The following is a 22,963-nucleotide window of genomic DNA, read 5'->3' as shown; positions in this document are numbered from 1 at the left end:
TTTTTTTTTTTTTAGATTTAAATATTATTTCTGTCATATTGTAATGCCAATGCACATGTCCTCAATCCTAGTCCTGGAGTATCCCATGGTCTGCAAATTTTAGTCTTTTTCCATAAACACACCAACTTTAACTCAAGGAGGGCTATTAATTAGCTGGATCAGGTGTACTGTGAGCTGATCTATTCTAGATTCCCGGACCAAATTTGTGTCTTAATGTCTTTTGACATTTCTCTCATTAAAACCCACAATTTGGAGGGGAAATAAATGACAATATGATTGCTGCCCTCTCTCGGTGACACAAATGATAGCACCCATCTCTGATAACAGTGCTAGATAATGATTGACATTACACATACACACTCTGTCATGAGATAAGAAATTACTTTAAAAAGTTAAAGCAGAAATCCAAAAAGTTCAAGACTGCTCATCCAAAAATACATTGTGTGTGTGTGTGTGTGTTAAATGTGTGCTGTGGGTTATGGGGAATTGTTTATTTGAGCTGTTAAAAACCTAAGTGCCTGTGGTAAGCAGTGCTGCCAACCAATGCACGCATTTTCCATTGAGCCTCAGCTCTGGTGCTGAAATACAGCTGTGTGTGTGTGTGTGTGTGTGTGTGTGTGTCAGACAGAAACTCCAGCAGCCTCCCTGGCCAAATCCCAAACTCTGAGCCTCGACTCGAAGAAGGCAGTCAGGAAGCATCCAGGGAACCCCACAACTATTAACGTCCTTTCGCCGGTAGCTTAAAAACAACAACTGGTTTTATGTGCAGGGTAATTAAAACAACCACTACCATACGGCACGGGGTCTCTCTTGACGGCCTGGCAGCATGCCCTTGCCCAAGGAATGGAGCGAAACATGACGTGTAGGAAACAATGAACGAAATACTACACGTTTTTCACTCCGGCATGCAAGCTGGCGTAATGGATTTGTGCCCGACGAAGGGATAGACCCCAGGGTGTTAACGAGATGTGCCGTTTTATGAAGTAGCTGAGCATCCTAGTGGCTGCAGCAGCTGTTCCATCATCGGTTTACCATGTTATTTATACAGGTGTTGGATTTGAAATATCCTCTATCCATCAGGCCAAGGTGACATCACACTTCTGTAATCATCATCAGTTAATTATCACCACAGCCTCAGTGTTAAAAAGAACAAAATCCACCCTGAGTGACTTACACAATAATATTAATAATTAACATGTGATCTCCAGTGATATGCAAGATTGATTTGTAATGAAATTACAGTTGTGGTTTAAACCTGTTTAATCTGCAGTTTCCTACATTACTCACAATGACCTTTAACTGCCTCCTGATACTGATGTCAGTGATATCACTTCCTCAGTTTTAGTTCTGGTACCAGATTACTACCTAAGTGATGCAGCAGCGCTTTAATCCCTTAATATATCCAGCTCCCTCACTTCATTATCTGTACATTTTGCTCAACTAGTTTAGCTTTCAAAGCTTCAACTTTAATACTAATACAGCTATCAATGTCACAATAATCATCATGTCAAAGATCCACCTATGAGTCTCTGCTGTAAATCAGTGCAATTCTGGATGATTGAGTTCATTTTACTGTCTTCAATATTTCTTTGTAATTTTGCATAGGATTTCTTATTAATATCATCAAACACTGATGGAAAATGGTGAGTGATTAAACAAGCTCTAGCTATACTGTTTTTAGCATAAGAATAGTGCAATAACAAAAAAAAAACAAAAAACAAAAAAACTGGTTCCAGCTGCTCAGATAAGCACTCAGTGCAGTTGTGGTGAGCAGAAAAACATTTCAGAATGCACAACACATTGCACTTTAAGTCAGACGGGCTGCAACAGCAGAAACCCAATGTTGGGTTCCGTTATTTTCAGCCAAGAACAGAACGCCGAGAAACATCACTTGGTCGGATGAATCTCTATTTTTGCTGAGGCACACAGATGGTAGGGTCAGAATTTTGCACCAAAAGCATGAATCCATGCACCCAACCTGCTGTTTTAGCAGTCCATGATGGTGGAAGTGGTGTAATGGTGTGGGGAATGTTTTCTTGCTGCAGCTAATGCTGCAGCTTATTTCAATATCGTTGCTGACCTTGTGTATCCATTCATGGCCACAATTTACTTCCAGCATGATAATGCACCATGTCTCAAACTGGTTTTATGAACCATTGAAAGTCAATGAGTTCACTGTACTTCTGTGGCACTTCCAGTGCCTTTGGATCTGAATCTAATAGAGCACCTTTGGGATGTGGCAGAACGGGAGATTCGTAGCATAGAGCAGAATCTCAAAGGAATATTTCCAACATCTTGTGGAATCCATGCCATTAAGAACTCAGGCTGTTTTGAGAGCAAAGTGAGGCTTTACTCAGTTTTACTGAACAAGGGCTTTTGGTGGTCCAGCTTTGGGAGGTGAAATGCCATTCTTTAAAATGCCAAATGTGTGTTTTTCTGCCATATAAAAATAACTGTCTGTGACTGACTAATGGTCTGTACAGCTGTGAATGTGTATGAGTATGTGGAGGAAACAGAGAGACAGTGTGGGGTCTTGTCGCTTCCTGTGGATCAACAATTGGCTTTCCCCGGGTGCCCCTCCTGTTTCTCTGGGAAATGCCTGTGCTTGTAAATGAGCAAGATCCGGGGGATCCTCACAGTTTATTTGAGCCACGGGGTGGTTGAGGGTGGTTTGGGTTTGACAAAAGGTGGTCGTCTAAGTCAGCCTTTACTATGAAAGTTTCCACTGGCAACTTAACTTTACCTGTGTAAACAGCTATAAACAGTGTTATTTCTGGCAAAGTGAGAGATCACTTGTGGTATGCTGATCAGCCAAAAGTATGAAATTGTGTTTTAGGAATAAATGACATCATGGATGCCTCTGCAGTGATTAATTCCAGCTCTAATCTTAAACAGCCAAACCCTCTTAATCTTAATCTTTGGTTTCTGAATAATACATCAAGGTGTGTTGTGATGGAAATATGACAGAAGGAACAATGGAATTATGTACCTAAATTCTGTCTAAATTCTTTGAATCTAATTCTGCCTACGTTTGATTAAATGTATAAAATATATTTGCTTAAATATGAAAGGTTCCACTTCAGAGAGTCGTTATTCAAACTAGGAACGTTGGTGCCATCTGGTGGCATTACATTTACAGAGTGTATATGTGTGTGTGTGTGTGTGTGTGTGTGTGTGTGTGTGTGTTCCACTTCAGAGAGTCGTTATTCAAACTAGGAACGTTGGTGCCATCTGGTGGCATTACATTTACAGAGTGTATATGTGTGTGTGTGTGTGTGTGTGTGTGTGTGTGTGTTCCACTTCAGAGAGTCGTTATTCAAACTAGGAACGTTGGTGCCATCTGGTGGCATTACATTTACAGAGTGTGTGTGTGTGTGTGTGTGTGTGTGTGTGCGTGTCTGAAATCCACGCCTTGTTTTGGTTTCATTTTAACAGGCCAGATCGTCCTTGATGTTTTAACCAACGGTAAGATACGCTCTTAATATTACGTGATGAAATCGTGTAAGAATGAGTGTGCGATTTGATTAAAGTTATTAAAATAAAGCATGTTTTGTAATAGGAAATGCGAATGTGTGACTAATGTTATATTAACTAAGGTGACTAATGTTACATAAATATTAACAATATACCAATATACTTATAATTACCCAACTTCCCTATATACAGTTCAAATATTTCTAAACTGAAATTTCACTGCTTGTATTCCAAAAAGAAACGAAAAAACATAATATGTTGATGTAGTCATTATTTTGCCATAGTCATCAGATCCAGCTCCATGGTAATAGCTGCCTTGAGAAAATCAATGCCTGGCATTCTGTATGAATGCTGCAGAGACTCCTTTATTCCAGGTATAGTTTATATGATTGTCATAGCTAACGTTAGGATCCTGACATTTTCTACAGTCTCAGTGGCTTTGATTTGATGAGCTACATCGTGTACAGTTCCACTCATAGCAGAATTTGTAAAATCTTTACTTCTTTTATTTCTTTCAGAAATTTTAGTGATTATGAAGCTGTTTGTTGTCATATGTTCATTTCCATGTGTTATAATATTCATAATAGTAACTGAAACAAATGGCCCTCACAGTATATTTACATCTGATGAACATTAGTCAAGATGTTATCCACTTATAATTACGGATTAACAGTAAAAGCTCAAGAGTGTTAAACTAACATTTTTTAAATGGTGTAAATCCAAAAGTCTTGACACCTTGTCATTGGATAAATGATCCTAAGTTCAGTTTAGACTGCAATATTGTGGGCATACAGTATGGATATATACATATACATACATATATACATATACATACATATACTGTATATACAGCAAAGGTCCTATGCACCTAAATTGTTTTATGAACACAATTTAATTGTTATTTTATGACTTCTGCAGTACTGTATTTTATATTTCCAAACATTACATTTGTTTTAGGGTGGGGGGTTTGGGGGCTTCCTACAAACATGGTCACCACAAACTCCCCCCACACACACACACAAACAAGCAGATAGACAGTAGCATGAACAAAGGCTTGGTTTCATCAAATCACTGTAAAAAAAAAAAAAGAGCACATATTTTGCAATGTGGCTGAGTGAGACGATGTGCATTGGGGTGTGGACAGCAGCAACAATTTGCCTGAATGCAGGTTTCTTGGAACCTTGGCTTGAGGCCAGCACCAGTTCTATTTCCATCAGCTCCCAGTTGCCCATTGTTGCGGGAGTGGGGAAAAGTAAGAGCTGTTGCTTTAAGACAACTGTCAACAGGGGGTTGTAGTCCTGAGTGAAATGCATTATGGGTAGCGTCGTGCAGAACAATGTGCTCGGAAGTGTGTGTGTGTGTGTGTGTGTATGCACGTGGTTCATCTAGTTTGGAGAGCAGAGAGATAAAAGCTTCCCACATAGCAAAACAGGTCTGGCCCAGATTTGGCCCACATAATGCACTTACACTTGCCCCACATACCACAAAGAATGGCGGCCCTTTGGCGGCCCATGTCTGGTTTGCCAGAGGTGGGCCAGATGTGGGCCAGCACAGGGCCAGTGCTGGGCCACAACACATAAACCAAACCCTAACTAGTAATAAATTTTGAGCTGTATCCTGACAATCTTATCTGCCACGGAGGAAAGTAAATGGCATGCATCGGCTAACTTTGTCTGTCTCATCCTTTTTTTTCATCCAAAGTAACTCATAGCATGCCACTGAGTTATCGGAGCGGAGGAAGTAACACCATGTTGTAATTCTGTTGAGCAGCTGACAGCTTCCATGAAAAGAAGGTGACAAGATAAAACTTGTGTTTATTAGCAATATGCTGGAAACGTATGGCTTCATCCTGGTCTTACAGACATCCATTTCCACATCAAAGGACCTGGTTGGGTCAGGGAGCTTAAAGACTGGGGCTGAAGTGAAGGTCAGCTGGAGCAGTGATGTTCCAGTCAGTGAGATGCTTATTGCTGAATGATGCAGCAATAGAAATTAGCATAGCCAAGAAAGTGTTGGAGTTTCTTGATGGTTTTAGGAGTGGGCCAAACTATGGCCACCACCCAGTTGGTCCACTGACACTCCCTCTGGGGTGATAACCTAACCCAGAAAGAAGATAGTACACTAGTGAGACTTGCATTTCTACCTCTTCATGTACCGCTGATGTTGTAAAGAGTTTTTGATAGGATACCTCACTCACTCATGCTGATATGTTCTTCAGGATCATGGGAAACAAGATTACCAGATCAGAGAGGTGAGGATCATCTGATTCATTACAGCACATGTCCTATTCTGCCAACAACACCAGGAACTGCTGTCAATCTTTCTGGATATCAAAACAGTTTCACCAGAGGTAAGATGACTGAAGAATCGGGAGACTAACAACCATGGAATAATGCAGAGAACGTTTATTGCACATGCAAAGATGGCCTGGGCACACCATAGTCTAAACATAATGTAATGAAGGATTAGCAGGATTCATATGCGAATAATGGATATTTAATAAACCAGGCAAACAGAGCAAAAATGGCAGGCAAAGGCAAAACAGTCAGCTAGGCAAGCAATCCAAAAGGGCATTTTTTTTCTGTGTTTTTCTTTTTGTGTGTGCTTTTTTGTGTGTGCATCTGATTATCTATCTTATGGATATGGATTTTCACAAGCCAAAACTCGTTTATTTGAAAAACCAACTACTTGCTCTGAAAAAGTCCCCCGTCGGCATGGTTTCCCATTTACCTGATGAGGTGAGGAGGCGGTATCACAGCTGCAGAGCCAGTGCTAAGCTAAAGGCTAAGTGGCTAGTGAAGAAGCGGTGATATAAGCCTTCAGTACCTTCTGTAATCATGGAAAACAGATAAAAGAATGATAAAATCTGTGCAGTTTATTGTGCTTCTACAAAACGTGGCTAACGTCTAGCATTCCAGATGCTAACATGGAACTACCCGGCTTCAGCACGTTCACATAATGAAGAAACTGGAGTGGGTGCTGCTACATCACATTAGGCCACAGGTCCTCCATGCCCTTGACCCTCTGCAGTTTGCATACCAGCAGAAGGTGGGAGTGGAGGATGCCATTACCTACATGCTACACAGATCCCTCTCTCACCTGGACAGTGGCAGCGGGGCTGTGAGAATTACATTTTTGGAATTCTCCAGTGCATTCAACACCATCCAGCCACTGCTCCTCAGAAATAAATTAACAGAGATGGGAGTAAGCTGACACCTGGTCGCATGGATCACAGACTACCTGGTCAGCAGTATGGGAGCACCACAAGGGACTGTGCTCTCTCCGGTCCTGTTCACCCTGTACACATCGGAGTTCTGCCATGTGCAAAAGTTCATGGATGACACTGCTATCGTGGGCTGTATCAGGAAGGGAGAGGAGGAGGAGTACAGAAAACTGATACAGGACTTGGTGCGACTGTAACCATCTGCACCTCAACACTAAAAAGACCAGGGAGATGGTGGTGGACTTCAGGAGGCCCAGGCCTCAACCGGAGCCTGTGACTATCAACGGTGACTGCTTGGAGTTTGTTAAGACCTACAAATACCTTGGAGTACAGTTGGATGATAGAATGGACTGGACTGCCAACACAGACACACTGTGCAGGAGAAGACAGAGCCGGCTGTACTTCTTTAGAAGGCTGGCATCCTTTAACATCTGCAAAAAGTTGCTGCAGATGTCCTATCAGACTGTTGTGATGAGTGCCCTCTTCTATACGGCAGTGTGCTGGGGAGGCAGCATCAAGAAGAAGGACGCCTCACGTCTGGACAAGCTGATCAGAAAGGCAGGCACATTTGTGAACTCAGAAGTCAGTCAAAGTCAAATTTATTTTTAAAGCACATTTAACACAACTTAGTTGACCAAAGTGCTGTACAATTCTAAAATAGCTACAGACATAGAAACAGACAATAAAAACAGACAATAATAATAAAATAATAAAAAAAACAGGGAGAAGAATACCTCATCACTCTGTATTAAATGCCAATGTGTATAAAAAGGTCTTAAGGTGAGATTTAAAAAATAGGAAGAGTCAGGGCCTGCCTGATGTACAGCATTCAGCATTGATGTTCAACTCATTCCAAAGCTTTGGGGCTGCCACTGAAAAGGCACTATCACCCCGACTCTTCATCCTAGATTTTGGTACTGTAAGTAAAAGCTGCTCACCAGACCTGAGAGACCATGCTGGACTATATGGCTTTAAAAGGTCAGAAATGTATTGAGATGCTAAATTATTCAGGGCTTTGTAGGCCATTAACAGTACTTTAAATTTGACCCTGAACTGCACAGGGATCCAGTGTAAGGGCGCTAAGACAGGAGTTATGTGTTCACGTTTATGTGTTCCCGTTAAAAAACGTGCAGCAGCATTTTGGACCAGTTGCAACCTTGCAATCGAGGCCTGGCCAACACCAACATAGAAGGCATTACAATAATCAAGCCGGCTTGAAATAAAAGCGTGTATTATAGAACTGGACAACCTGACATCAGTGCTATCACTGCCCTGCTCCACTGACAAACTGAGGTGGTTGTATTTATTACAGGTTATTTGTTATATTTTTTTGTTATATTTTTGTTATATTTTGTTATTTGTTATTTATTTGTTATATTTTGATAAATTTAAATTTGGGTATTTAGTATTTTTTGTTATATTCCTACCTTACTTTATTTATCTATCTATCTAATTTCTAGGGGTGGTTGCGGTGTGGTGTCAGGGGCTGTGGGGTTGTTGGTTATGGCCGGCTTGAGAAGAGAGGTGAGGAAAGAGGGTAAGTAACCAGGTTGACTTGTTGGAGGACCTTGAATGGGCCGATGTAGCAGGGGCTCAAGTTATGACATGGGAGTTTCAGACATAGATTCTTGGTTGATAGCCAAACCATTTGTCCTGGCTTATACAGTATGGTGGATTTTGGCATCTCCTTCGGTTAGCCACTCATTGGAAGCATACATTTGCGCTGTCCCATACCTCTTGGCTCTGGTGAAACCAATCATCCACAGCCGGTACCTCAGAGGATTCTCCTGACCATGGGAACATGAGGGGTTGGAAGCCTAGTATATATTAAAAAGGCGTAAGGCCAGAAGAAGAGTGGGTGAGTGAGTTTTGTGCATACTCAGCCCAGGGGAGAAAATCACTCCACTGCTGTTGTTCTCTGCTACAATAGGTTTGCAGTTAACATCCCAACTCCTGGTTAAACCTCTCTACCTGGCCATTCGACTGGGGGTGGTACCTGGAGGTGAGGCTGACACTGATGTCCAACTGGTGACAGAATGCTCTACATATGTGTGAGGTGAGCTGTACTCCTCGATCAGAGACTATATGCTCTGGAATGCCACAGAGTATACAATACATGTTCAAAGAAGGCTGTGGCTCCATGGCTGTGGGAAGTTTTTTCAGTGGGATAAGTTTGCAACCCTTGGAGAAGTGATCAGTGACAAAGTCTACTGCCACATGAGTCCATGGGTGTCAGGGTACTAGGAGAGGTTCAAGGACGCCTACAGGTAGCCACCGAGGGGTACAGACTTGGGCGCAGGTGGCGCATACTTTGCATCAGTAGCCAGGGAAGGCCACCAAAATGTATTGCAGAGTAGTTGTGTGGTTCTCTGAATGCCTGGGTGGCGGGTACTGAGGGCAGTGTGCACCCACTCTATAATGCGTTGTCATAGAGTAGGGAATATGTATTGTGTGGGGGGCATTCGGGTGGTGGCTCCTCCTACTGTAGTGCTTGGTGGATCTCTTCTCGCCCATCTCCCTTCCCCCATCCTGACTGTGTTCTACAGTGGGACCATCGATAGCATCCTGAACAGCTGCTTCTGTCCTAGCTCTGTGGTGTTGTTTTGTGCTGAACTTGTTGTATGTTTATGTAGCACCAGGTCCTGGAGAAACGTTGTTTCATTTCACTATGTACTGCGTCAGCTATATGTGGTTGAAATGACAATAAAGCTTCTTGAATCCTTGAATCTTGAATGCATCACTGCATGGTTTGGGAACTGTACCATCTCGGATCACAAGACCCTTCAGTGGATAGTGAGGACAGCTGAAAAGATCATCGGAGTCTCTCTTCCCTCTATCATGGACATTTACACTGCACTCTGCATCTGCAAAGCTAACAGCAATGTGGATGACCCCACAAACCCCTTACACACACTCTTCACCCTCCTGCCATCTGGAAAGAGGTAGCGGAGCATTCGGGCCCTCACAACCAGACTGCGTAACAGTTTCTTTCCTCAAACCGTCAGGCTTCTCAACACCCAGGACTGAATTGCACAAAAAACTCTCACACACACACTCACACACATGCACATATACCCAGAACTGTACAAGACTAAAGAGAACTGAACTGTACAAAACTCTCTGTCTCTCTCACACACATACACACACACTCTTGGTACCTGGGTGGTAAGTGACAACAAAATTGAAATAGGGCCCACCAAACACTTGGCACTCTTGATATATTCAAGGTTCTTATGATCAGTGACTACTTAAAATGGGTGATGGGTCCTTTCTAACCAATGTCTTCCTTCCTCCAAGGCTTCCTTAATTGAAAGCAATTCACGGTTCCCAGCATCATAGTTAGTCTCTGCTGGCGTCAACTTCCATGAGAAAAAAGGCACAAAGAAAAAATTTGTGGGACTCTCTATAGCATTGAGAGAGTTCAGCCCCTATGCTGCAACAGGAGGCATTCAATTCCACCACAAGCAGGCATTCTGGGTCAGGGTGGTCAAGGATAGGTGAGGTGGTAAAGCTGTGCTTCAGTTCCCTCATTTTTGCTTTTGTTTTCTCATGATCTCGAGATAACCCCAGAACCGCGGTGAAGTTAGTTTGATATTCAGACATTAGACAGACATTCAGAAGCGCTAGTTTAGGGACCGTCGACAAATTTCTGTACGACTGAAATGTGGTACTTGTTACTTAACTGACTACATTCCCCAGTTATTCTAATTTCTTCTTAAATATACATATGGTATGCGGCATTGCAAACAGCATTTGTTTATTTATGAATAAAAATTGAATTAATTGATATTAATTATGTATCATGTGAATTAATTTGCTATTATTAATTTATTTTTTAATTAAAAAACCTATTTCTTCAACAGCTTCTAGGTCATGTGACCCTATGACCCAAATCTAGTACCAAAATGATCTACTTGAACACCTCCACAGGGTACACCTCTTTGTTATTCCAAAAATGTCTTCTTTTATTTTTATTAAAAACAACCAACTATTTCTTCAATAGCTTCTAAGTCATGTGACCCTGTGACCCAAATCTGGTACCAAAATGATCTAATTGGGCACCTCCACAAGGTACACATCACGAAACACCAGAGATGAGCAGATAAGGGCAGGTTTAAACCCAGGAAGGGGTACGTTTATTGATGTTTGAATACGGGTGGAGAAAGGAGAGAGAGGAATACTCAGCTGAGTGAGATGGAATCTGGAAGCCGGAGCGAGATGGAGATGGAAACGCTGTGCACGGAGATGAGTGGAGTTAGAGAGAGCAGCAACCGAGGTGAGAAGGGGAAGATAGCAGTTGGGGCTCAATCGTAGAAATAAGGGTAGCTCAGAAGCTAAAGCTAACGTATGGAAACGAAGCATATAGTCAGTTTCTCAAACGAGACCAGATGGGGTGGAAGTGGAGAGAGTGCTCTTAAATAGAGGAGTGGAGGTAAGAAACTAATGAGGTGCAGGTGAACTCAGTCAGTATTCGGGTGACTGAGTGCGCTGGTGAGGGGTTGGGTCTGGCGTGCCTGTGACAGTACACCTCTTTGTATCCCAAAGAATCTCTTCTTTTATTTTTATTTTAATTTTTATTAAAAAAACACTATTTATTTAATAGCTTCTACGTCATGTGATGCTGTGACCCAAAACTAGTACTAAAATAATCTACTTGGACACCCCCACAAGGTACATCTCTTCTTATCTCAAAAAATGTCTTCACTGATTTTTCTTCATTTGTTTATTTTCTTCATTTGTTTAACTCCTTTCTTATATAAATAAACAAGTCATTTTTTATCACAATTACACACCGTTTTTTATTGTTATTACACAATAGTCTTCTTAAACACACAAGCAGCATTTCCATATATTTTTTTCTGGCTGTTTGAAGCTGCAAAGTGCCACACTGGACCTGTTGAAATAATTTGATTTATATATATATATATACATATATATATATATATATATATATATATATATATATATATATATATATACATATATATATATATATATATATACATACATATATATATATATATATATATATATATATATACATATATATATATATATATATATATATATATATATATATATACATATATATATATATATATATATATATATATATATATATATATATATATATAAATATATTATTATATATAATACATATATATATATATATATATATATATATATATATATATATATATATATGAGGAGTACACCCCTCACATTTTTGTAATTAAATCTTTTCATGTGACAACACTGAAGAAATGACACTCTGCTACAATGTAAAATAGTGAGTGTACAGCCTGTATAACAGTGTAAATTTGCTCTCCCCTCAAAATAACTCAATACACAATACATTAGTGTCTAAACTGTTGGCAACAAAAGTGAGTACACCCCTAAGTGGAAATGTCCAAATTGGGCCCAATTAGCCATTTACCCTCCCCGGTGTCATGTGACTCGTTAGTGTTACAAGGTCTCAGGTGTGAATGGGGAGCAGGTGTGTTAAATTTGGTGTTTTCGCTTTCACACTCTCTTATACTGGTCACTGGAAGTTCAACATGGCACCTCATGGCAAAGAACTCTCTGACGATCTGAAAAAAAGAATTGTTGCTCTACATAAAGATGGCCTAGGCTATAAGTAGATGGTCCACCAATGAAGTTGAGTGCATGTGCTCAGCGTCATATCTGGAGGTTGTTTTTGGGAAATATACGTATGAGTGCTGCCAGCATTGCTGCAGAGGTTGAAGAGGTGGGGGGGTCAGCCTGTCAGTGCTCAGACCATACACTGCACACTGCATCAAATTGGTCTGCATCGCTGTCATCCCAGAAAGAAGCCTCTACTAAAGATGATGCACAACAAAGTCTGCATACAGTTTGCTGAAGACAAGCAGACTAAGGACATAATGACCCCAAACACCTCCAAGACGACCACTGCCTTGCTAAAGAAGCTGAGAGTAAAGGTGATGGACTGCCCAAGCATGTCTCCAGACCTAAACCTCATTGAGCATCTGTGGGGCATCCTCAAACGGAAGGTGGGGGAGCGCAAGGTCTCTAACATCCACCAGCTCTGTTATGTCATCACGGAGGAGTGGAAGAGGACTCCAGTGGCAACCTGTGAAGCCACTGGAGTAGGCTCACAAATGTACATACTTTTGTGAGACACTGTGTGTGTGTGTGTGTGTGTGTGTAATATAAGTGTATGTGTGTATATGTATGTATATAACAGGTCCACTGTGTCACTTTGCAGCTTCAAACAGCCAGAAAAAAAAATATGGAAATGCTGCTTGTGTGTTTAAGAAGACTATTGTGTAATAACAATAAAAAATGGTGTGTAATTGTGATAAAAATGACTTGTTTATTTATATAAGAAAGGAGTTAAACAAATAAAGAAAATAAGCAAATGAAAAATCAGTGAAGACATTTTTTGGGATAAGAAGAGGTGTACGTTGTGGGGGTGTCCAAGTAGATTATTTTAGTACTAGTTTTGGGTCACAGGGTCACATGACATAGAAGCTATTAAAGAAATAGTGTTTTTTTAAATAAAAATTAAAGAAGAGATTCTTTGGGATACAAAGAGGTGTACCTTGTGGAGGTGTCCAAGTAGATTATTTTAGTACTACTTTTGGGTCACAGGGTCACATGACCTAGAAGCTAATGAAGAAATAGTTTTTTTTTTTTATTAAAAAATTAATTAATAATAGCAAATTAATTCACATGATACATAATCAATACTATCAATTAATTCAATTTTTATTTATAAATAAACAAATGCTCTTTGCAATGCCACATGCCATATGTATATTTAAGAAGAAATTAGAATAACTGGGGAACGTAGTCAGTTAAGTAACAAGTACCACATTTCAGTCGTACAGAAATTTGTCGATGGTCGCTAAACTAGCGCTTCCGAATGTCTGTCTAATGTCTGAATATCAAACTAACTTCACCGCGGTTCTGATTATGTCGTGATCACAAGAAAACAACTTTTGTTATCTCGAGATCACGAGAAAATTAAGTCGAGATCACAAGAAAACAAAAGCAAAAATAATAATAATATCACATGGCCTCTCTAGGCTCTTATTACTGAGATAAAAGTCTAACTTTTAATATTTAATGTTAACACAGTTGATAAACGTCGGCTAACAAATGTATGTTGTGTCAAAAAGGAGGCCCACTGTCTTTGGTTCTGAAAACCCCTGACATGTAGGATGTCATATAAAGGTTGAATATTATTCCATACCCAATATGTACAAAAGCCTTAAATTAAATAAGCCTAAAGAAAAATCTAAATAAAATATGAACTGTTAAAGCACTAAGACATTACAGTCTGGACATCTAGGACATCAAATCCTAGAAACGCCCCTGAGTTATACCACAGTGTTTACACATGGCCACAGCCTTATGAAGGACAACATAACATCATTTAATTTCTAGGCAGACTCTGTTTGTTCTGTCTGTTATTTTATTTATTTTTATATAATCTACAGGAAAGTTGTATTTGTCCAGCTCTAAGCTCCCAATTACTAACCAAGCACAGGCTGCTATGTTTTAAGTTAACATGTTGCACATGTTGCTTGCCAATAAATACAGTTATCAATTCATGATATTCCTCTTCTCGTAACTTCAATACTTAATTTACATTGTTGTTAAATATACTTTAATAAATAATACTATATGATAAGGCTTGAAATAGACCCTGTAATCTGTATCAGTATCAGTATCGGTTGATACAGCTTCTAGTGATCAGAGATCGGCGATCGGCCACAGAAATCCTGATTGGAGCACCCCTAGTATATGGCATTGTCAATGGGTTTCTCAGCTCTTGACTGAGATGGAGGTTGGCATAAGCCTAGGCATGCAGATGCAGTGGTTGAGGTAACAGTTAGACCAGTGAGTGAGTTGCCTGTCTGTCCAGGACAGCTGTGGGTTATGGTGCTCCATCCCTGGAAGGCCCAGGATGAAGGTATGCTAGGCTGAGGCCATGACCACTACCCTGATGTGCTTGTGGCTGGGAGAGCAGGCCTCTGTAGGCATTAGATGGTGGCTTGAAGTTGTCTGCTGTCCTGAAGTCAGTCAGCACTGTAAAGAGAGGGGGGGTACCTGAGTGTCATGATATTTTAGTTAAAAATAGTTTAGATGACCAGATTTAGTTCACATGGTTTATCTGACCTGCATTCATGATCATTTTAATGAGCCCAGTCCATCATTATCTTACTGCAACAAGTTATAAATCTACTACGTACTATTTGTGTGGAGTTTCTGAGCAAATTATCCCCCGTGTTCATGTTGATTTCCTTTGGGTTCTCCAGGCTCCTCCCAAAACATCCCACCTACCCCACCTTCCAAAAACATGACAGTATGTGGACTGGCTAAGAAAAATTGTATAGAAGTGTGAATGAGTGTTTGAATGTGTGTGCATGGTGGCTGTGATGCTTCTTGCCTTATTATTCTGGCATAGGTTAAAGGTCCTGATCCACTACGATCCTGGCCAAAATAAAGAGGTTACTAGAAATTTTTACCTTAATTATTACGTTAACTTGAGATTACAGCTTTCATCATTAACAGTTTTATGTCGTTTCCAATCTTACTTTTCTCATTTTCTGGTCTTTTCCTTTCTTTTGCAACAGTCATGGAATCCAGATGTATGGAAGTAGCTGCCCTGGGAAGGCCTCTGTATCCTGGAATGTTGTATGATTGCCGGAGCGACTCCTTTATTCCAGGTGCAGTTTACATAATCCTCGTTTAATTATCTATTTGCTGTCTAAAGATAGTGGTCAGTAATAATACCTTAGAAACGTTTGAAAAAATCAAACCTTTTGACTTGAATTTCCTAAGCATATAGTCACTGCCATATGTGGGCTGAAACAGGCAGATGAGTATTTGATAAAATATTACATAATTTATCAGTATAAAAGTATAAAATAACATAAATTGGAAAAAAAATATTAGACATACAAATGTATTTCTTGATTCCCTGGTGGTGTTAGTAAGGAAGAATACACCTGGCAGAGTGATATTATTGGAAAAGATAAAAGGGTGGTGTGATGGAGCCTGATGATGATGGAGTTACTGTTACCAATACAAAGCTGAATCTTTTATAGCCGTATTACACAAAATGCATACATTAACTTATCCATTTATAGTTACATTTAATTTTAGTCAGTTTGTGTTGGAACTGAGGGCATGAAGCCTTTATCACCACACAAACATTACAGCACAGTGGAATTCTTTTCTTCACATATCTCAGAATAGGAAGTTGGGGTCAGAGCGCTGGGGCTGCTATGATACAGCACCCCTGGAGCAGAGAGGGTTAAGTGCCCAACAGTGGAGTTTGGTGTTGCTAGGGCTTGAACCCCGATCCTCCAATCAACAGCCTATATTTTGCCCAGCCTATATTTTTTATGTATCATCAGAAATATTTAATAAATCATGAATATTTGTAAAGCAGATGTCAATTCTTATTTCATATTCTTCTTTCCTGTTTCAGGTGTTACTTTATGGGATAAGAATGCATTGCGTGATGATCTTGATGTCCATCAGAAGCCTAAAACACATCTGAAATTTGCTACCTCTGACAGTCTCAGTGATAAGGCAAACCTCCTAGATATAAAAGCTTCCCTTAAAGCCAGTTTCCTAGGTGGATTAGTGGAGGTTGGAGGATCGGCCAAGTACCTTCTAGATACCAAATCCTCAGAACGTCAGTGCAGAGTTACTATGCAGTACAGCCAGACAACAAAATTTGAACAGCTCACTATGAAGGAGCTTGGTAATATCACCTATCCACAAGTATTTGACCAGAAAACAGCCACTCATGTGGTTACAGCTGTACTGTATGGGGCTCAGGTTTTCATGGTGTTTGATTATATAAAAGCAGAAAATAAGAACAAACAGGACATTGAAGGAAACCTTCATGCCATGGTCAAAAAGATCCCTAAACTTTCCCTAGATGGGGAAGCATCCCTAAAGATGACTGAAGATGAAAAAGAAATGGCTGAGAATATTAGTGTCACAGTTTATGGTGACATTGAACTTGAAGAAAACCCCACCACATTCAAGGAAGCCCTGGAAGTGTACAAGAAGGCACCTGCTCTGATGAAGCAACAACAAGATAAAGGTGTGCCTCTGACTGTGTGGCTGTATCCTCTCAATCTTTTAGATAGTAAGGCTGCAAAGTTGGTGAGAGAAATCAGTTTGAGTCAAGTGTGTGAAACAGAAAGTTTGCTGGAGGAGCTGGGTGAAATGGAGAGAATATGCAATGATTTGATCAAAAGACAAATAACGGATGATTTCCCTGACCTAAAAGACAGGTTGCTAAAGTTTCAGGCATTACACAGAATTTATACAAGTTCGTTCAAGAATGCACTGTTCAGAGTGCTGCTATTCGTGGTGGGACACAAGAGGACAAGGCACTGGGGGACATCCTGAACATCCATTACACATCACCCTTCAATGCATACAACATGAACAAATGGTTAGATGACATTACATCTGAATTAGAGATATTGAGCTCCTATACCAGTGGTTTGAAAGACCTCACAGTGGCAAAGTCATCAGGGTCATTCAATTCCATCTGTTTTCAGCCTGACATTGATGTGGTGGTATGTTTGTCATTTACATCTCTAAATGTTGAAGACTCTTACCTAGCAGCTCTACAAGACTAAGAAATCTGAAGTATTTACAATACTGGGGCAAACAAGTGAGAGAGATTTCCTTCTCCAAGCAGCACAGCATTGGTTCAATTCTCCTGACATTTCTGCAAAGATGAGGCAGAATCTTTCTCTTTTTACAACTTTTTTAAAGGTCAATAAAAATGAGAAGAAATTCAAATTTATCATTGCCTCCATATCTGACCCCAGCAATCTGGGAATCTCCATCCGACTATATCAAAATGGCCTTCTGACAGATCCTAAGTTCCAGCCTGTGTCTAAACCTCCCAAACCTGTGGTGGAGACCAGTGATGGGAAAGTCACCCTGAAACTTTCGAAATCTCCAACTGGAAAGACAGTACACTTCAGAGTTGAATACAAGATAAAACCTTCAACTGATTCAGCAACTGATGTTGAGGAATGGACAGTCAAAGACACTTCAAATTCTGAGAACATCTTCATATTGACTGGACTACAGCTAAGAGAGCAATACTGGGTTCGATACAGAGCTGTTAGTAACGTGGGAGTGAGTGAAGCCAGTGATTCTGTCCCCTTTACCTTTTGTGGGAAGCTCGATGTCACAGTGGGCAAATGGGTCAGTTGAGATAATATATATATATATATATATATATATATATATATATATATATATATATATATATATATATATATATATATAAAATATTATATATAATTCCTGTTCATGTTAAAATCTAGCCTTTATCAAAGTATCTAAAGTCTCTAATTTTCTATTTTTTAAACAAGAATAAAGTTCAAATATGAAAATCAATTTTTAATTCCTGGTATTACAATGCAGTTTAGATGTTCTACTAAAAAACATTTCTCTCATTGTTGGTATATAGGTAAAAGCAATAGGTAAACATGTATTTTCATTTATTTATGTGGCACATAATTTCTTTTCCCACAGAACTTCTCCATACCCATCCTCATTAATGAACTACGGTGTAAAATATTGACCACCATTGGCATGTCCCGGTGGTCTCCATCTACTATCAAGACAGAGGTTATGAATGTTGTCAACAATCCTGTGAGTAACAACAGGTTAATATGAACCCCTAAATTACATTAAACACATGGAATAAAACAAATTCATTCTTTATTTATTAAATATGCATTAGGTTGAGCCTGGTGGGCTGCAATATTTACAGATAAATTTTAGATTTAATGTAAAAAGAAATACATTAATGAAGTAGCTAGATGTCTTCCTGAATACTTATCTTTAAATTGAAGAATTGATATTTTGTGCAAAGAGGACCAGAATGTGTTTGTTTTCTAATATTTTTTTTTTTATCACCAAGCCATATATTTCAATATGTTTACACTCTCCACAGATCATTCCTTACACTGTGGAAATCCCTGGAGGGCTGAAAGAAGGAATGGCTTTGTACCTCCAAGGGGTTGCTTCTCAAAGCTGTAGGTATGTATTCATATTAGTGATCACATAATATACAAAATAATAATTTTTTTTTTCAGTAATGGAAATCAAATCTAATAGAATATGGATCTTGACTTCAATCTTGTTATGTATTAACTCTGATGTGATGTTTTTACTTTTTACACACAGATTGATGTTGGATTTTGCAACCGGACCAAAAGGTGATGGCATCACTTTTAACTTCAGTTCTTGGTTTAATTTGATTTTTGGGAAAAGAGGATTGAAATGCTTTACAATTTCCGGAGGATCAGCCTTTGACATCTTTTTCATGAAAAGCACAGAAGGCTATGAAGTATGGAAATTAAACGAATAAGAGAATGCATCATCATACATCATATAATTGTATTTAAAAGAATTGCCTACAGTGTCTGTTCTTTCTAGATATACCTGAATGGGCAGAGGTCCTCAAGGCAGTTCGATCTTAGCATACCAGTGGAGAATGTGACTACTCTTAAAATGTCTGGGAAAGTCATCATGAACACTGTTGGTATTGTTGAAGTAAGTTAAATACACTGTAATTTAATGTTACTTACCAACACACACACACACACACACACCACACAGGACACAACCCTCCAAGCTCATTCATATTACTTTATTAGAAACATGACATGCAGCTTCAGAGAATAATTTGGAGTAAAACTGAAATTCGCTGTGATCTACAACACAATCACTACTACTGCTCATGCACAAGGTACAGCAATCAGCAATTTAAAGCAATAGATGTACATATACTGTGTACATTCTGTGTATCTATACTGTATATTTTCTGTATATATATATATATATATATATATATATATATATATATATATATATATATATATATATATATATATATATATATATATATACTGTGATGAATAGTGGCTGTATACTGAACATTAATAGATAATTGCACTGTAAAATCAACAAGAGTAAGAGATGTAAGAGTTTGGAATTGTATTTTTGCTATGATAGTTTTCCCTTTGTAATCTAACATCAACTTTACAGCACTTTCATATGTCGTAAATAAGGAACAAGCAAGTATTTTTCATATGTGAGTTTAAATTTGTATGCATATGCTCTTTCCAGAACTGGAGCACATCTACTTTTGGTAAGGAAATGAACACTGGCATCTCACGCACAAAGCTTTCTGACATCCAGTCTGATGTGCCACATCCAGTCTGCAACCCTGTGAGTAACATTAATTAATGAAATGCCCAAAGATTGCATGTTTATGGTAATGTAATGACATAATTAGAGATTTATTATTAAAACACGAATGATGTTTAACCACAACAGAGAAATCCATATTCGGGATCAATCCCTGGAGGCTTGAGACCTGGTTTGGTTTTATTATTCCAAGGGGTTGTTCCATCAGATGGTGACTGGTATGCTAAATGTATATTCATTTCATGACAGTTTGAATGAAAGGCAATATGCAACAGATTAGTTTGAATTTCTTCAATGGTGTCTGTTACAGTAAATTGAATATTAAAACAATTTCTTTTAGCTTTGAAATAAATTTGCAGACCGGCCCGAAGTATCTTCATGACATCGCTCTACAGCTCAAACAAGACAAGGACTCTGTGGTCCTTAACAGCCGTGAGAAAGAGACTTGGGGCAATGAAGAGAAGGCACAAGTAGACCCATTTGTCCGAGGAGCAGCTTTCGATATCATCATGCTCATTAAACCCAAATGCTATAAGGTTTGATGTTATTGAGAAAATAAATGAGGGTTTAAAGACTTTAAGCATTTGGATTACATAATCTTGCACTTTATTTATTCAGGTGATGGTAAATGGCCTCAAATACTGCAAGTTCAGGCATTGTATACCAGTGAACACAGTGACTACACTTCACATTAAGGGAGACGTCTTCATGAACACTTTTGGCACTGCTGAAGTAGGTCATTTTTCCCATCCATGGAACTCTTCATTAAACACTTTATTAAAACTGTAGTCATGTCTTTGACAAATATAGCATTGTACATTTTGGTATTTTGGTATGTTTTTAAACAATTAACCATGCTTTATGATAAATATACTAAAAAGGATTTTAAGGCAAACTCAATACATATTGTAGATCTAAGCAAACAGGGTCTAGCTCAGAATAGTGTGGGCTTGATAATAAAGGCTTGGTAACATCAGAGATTAACTATGACCTATATGTTTAGCTACATCCTGCCCTTAAATCTGCCATTATAACATTTTGGGAAACATATCTGTAGGACATACTATTTTAAATGCAACCCTTATGAAATCAAAGTCACAGGTTATAAAATATATGATTAAAATAGATTTTAGATTTACCACTTAACAAACAGGAATATTAACAGATGATTACTTTCTTTTTTTTTAAATAGGTGGATGATATTAATCTGAAAGTCACCGTCACCAATCCTGCCAACATCTGAGGATTTGCATCTTCCCCAAAATCACTGACAATTACTGTTATATTCTGCTCAAGGATAACACAATTACAACAGTTTATGGACATGATTTGTCTTTTTACCTATCTTTTTTCAAGTGTGCTAGTGTCGGAACTCCTTTGAGCAGTCTATGGCAAGCACACAGCAGAATTGTTGTTGTTCTTTCAGCTGCTCCCTGTTTGGGGTCACCACAGCAGATCATTTAGTCCACATTTCAATTTGGCACAGGTTTTACACCGGATGCCCTTTCTGACACAATCCTCCTATTTAATCCATGCTTGGAACCAACACTGAAAGTTAACTTTTGAGTGGCTGGGTTAACGCCCTGCCCAGGAATCAAACCCAGGCTACGGAAATGCAGCAACGTAATTGTAGGATTTCTGTTTTAAATGATGATGAAATGATGATGAAATGATTTTTAGCACATTGCTTTCTACTAACACCAAACTGAAGGTTGAAATGGACACAGTTTCTTATTTATAATCCTTCTTAAATACTGATGCAAATACCCTGCACCTGTAGAAAGTGCTGTTAATTTCTAAAAACATAGTAGTAATAATAATCACAATAATAAGGTTTGACACATTTCTGAGCTAACTTTATTTTTTAGCTAAAATAAATGCATGATGTGTTATCGAACTTAATATATGTTATCTCTTAAAGGTATTATAATATATTGAGACATATCCTGAAAGCTAATCATGATCACGTTTTCTTTGTTGCGGAGCTTCTTTGATCTAACTGAAGAAAAATAAAATAAAATATTGCCAAAAGTTTTGGGACACCCCTCCAAATCGTTGTGGGTTTGGGCTTGGCCCCTTAGTTCCAGTGAAAGGAACGTGTGTATGTGTGTGTGTGTAGATTTGTGGCTATGTTGTCGGCTATATTTACGTTGTTAACGTATGATTTATTTTGGCTTGAGGTTTACTTAAGCAGCAGGAGAGCGCAAGGCAGAAACTGAAAGTGTGTGTCTCACGCGAATTGGCACCTTTTGTTGCTCCGCCCCATGGCGCTTGGTGCCAGTCATGGAAAGTAACTTCCATCACGGCATAAATGTCCCTAGTCATTCCTTTATAGCAAAATGTGGAATCACAGTCTAACAGCAGTATATTTAGACAGTAAGGCAGTGAGAAATTTGGAGATCTCCGAGGCTTATCAGCACCGTCACAGTAATAAAGTCAACATTTGGGAAATGACTTTGTCTATATTTTAAATATCCAAATCAAAGCCTGAACGTTTCACAGTATAAAGTTTGGGTTTTAGTGTCAGCATCAGGTGTCATTTAGACTGCAAGCGTTCTTGTAGTCACGAAGATGCAATACTGTGGAAGGTCACTAAATTAAGCATAAAATGATGATGATGATGAGGAGGAGGAGGAGGTGGAGGATGATGTTTAATATTATGACTAGTATTAGTATTAGGTTAATAGTAATTGCATTAACCGGGCTGTCTAGTCCGCTTTAACTTTAGGACTTTGTATGCAGCACTCTTCTTTAAGCCACAAATTAAGTTTCGCCTTGGTGTAAGTGCAGACACGAACAACACTGAAGCAACAAACACTCACAGCTCTTAACATACACGCGTCACGTCATAAACAACACCTACTGCCATCAGAGCATCCCAATCAACACTGCGCTGCTAATTCCGCCAGAATCATTCATACAGCCGCATTCCCAAGAAGACGGACAGGTTGCTGCGAAAGGTAAGTGTTTGTGCACACAAATTATTTATTTACATTTGTAAAATATCTATTA

The 22,963-nt window shown here is 39.0% G+C and overlaps 1 pseudogene; it reads left to right on the top strand.

The window, feature by feature from the left end:
* Window positions 1–3,421: 3,421 nt before the first annotated feature.
* On the top strand, window positions 3,422–21,997 carry LOC131346428 (cytolytic toxin-alpha-like; annotated as a pseudogene).
* Window positions 21,998–22,963: the final 966 nt, after the last annotated feature.

This window comes from Hemibagrus wyckioides, linkage group LG26, assembly GCF_019097595.1.
Source record: "Hemibagrus wyckioides isolate EC202008001 linkage group LG26, SWU_Hwy_1.0, whole genome shotgun sequence".
Lineage (NCBI taxonomy): Eukaryota > Metazoa > Chordata > Actinopteri > Siluriformes > Bagridae > Hemibagrus > Hemibagrus wyckioides.
This window is presented reverse-complemented; position numbering and strand designations above follow the sequence as displayed.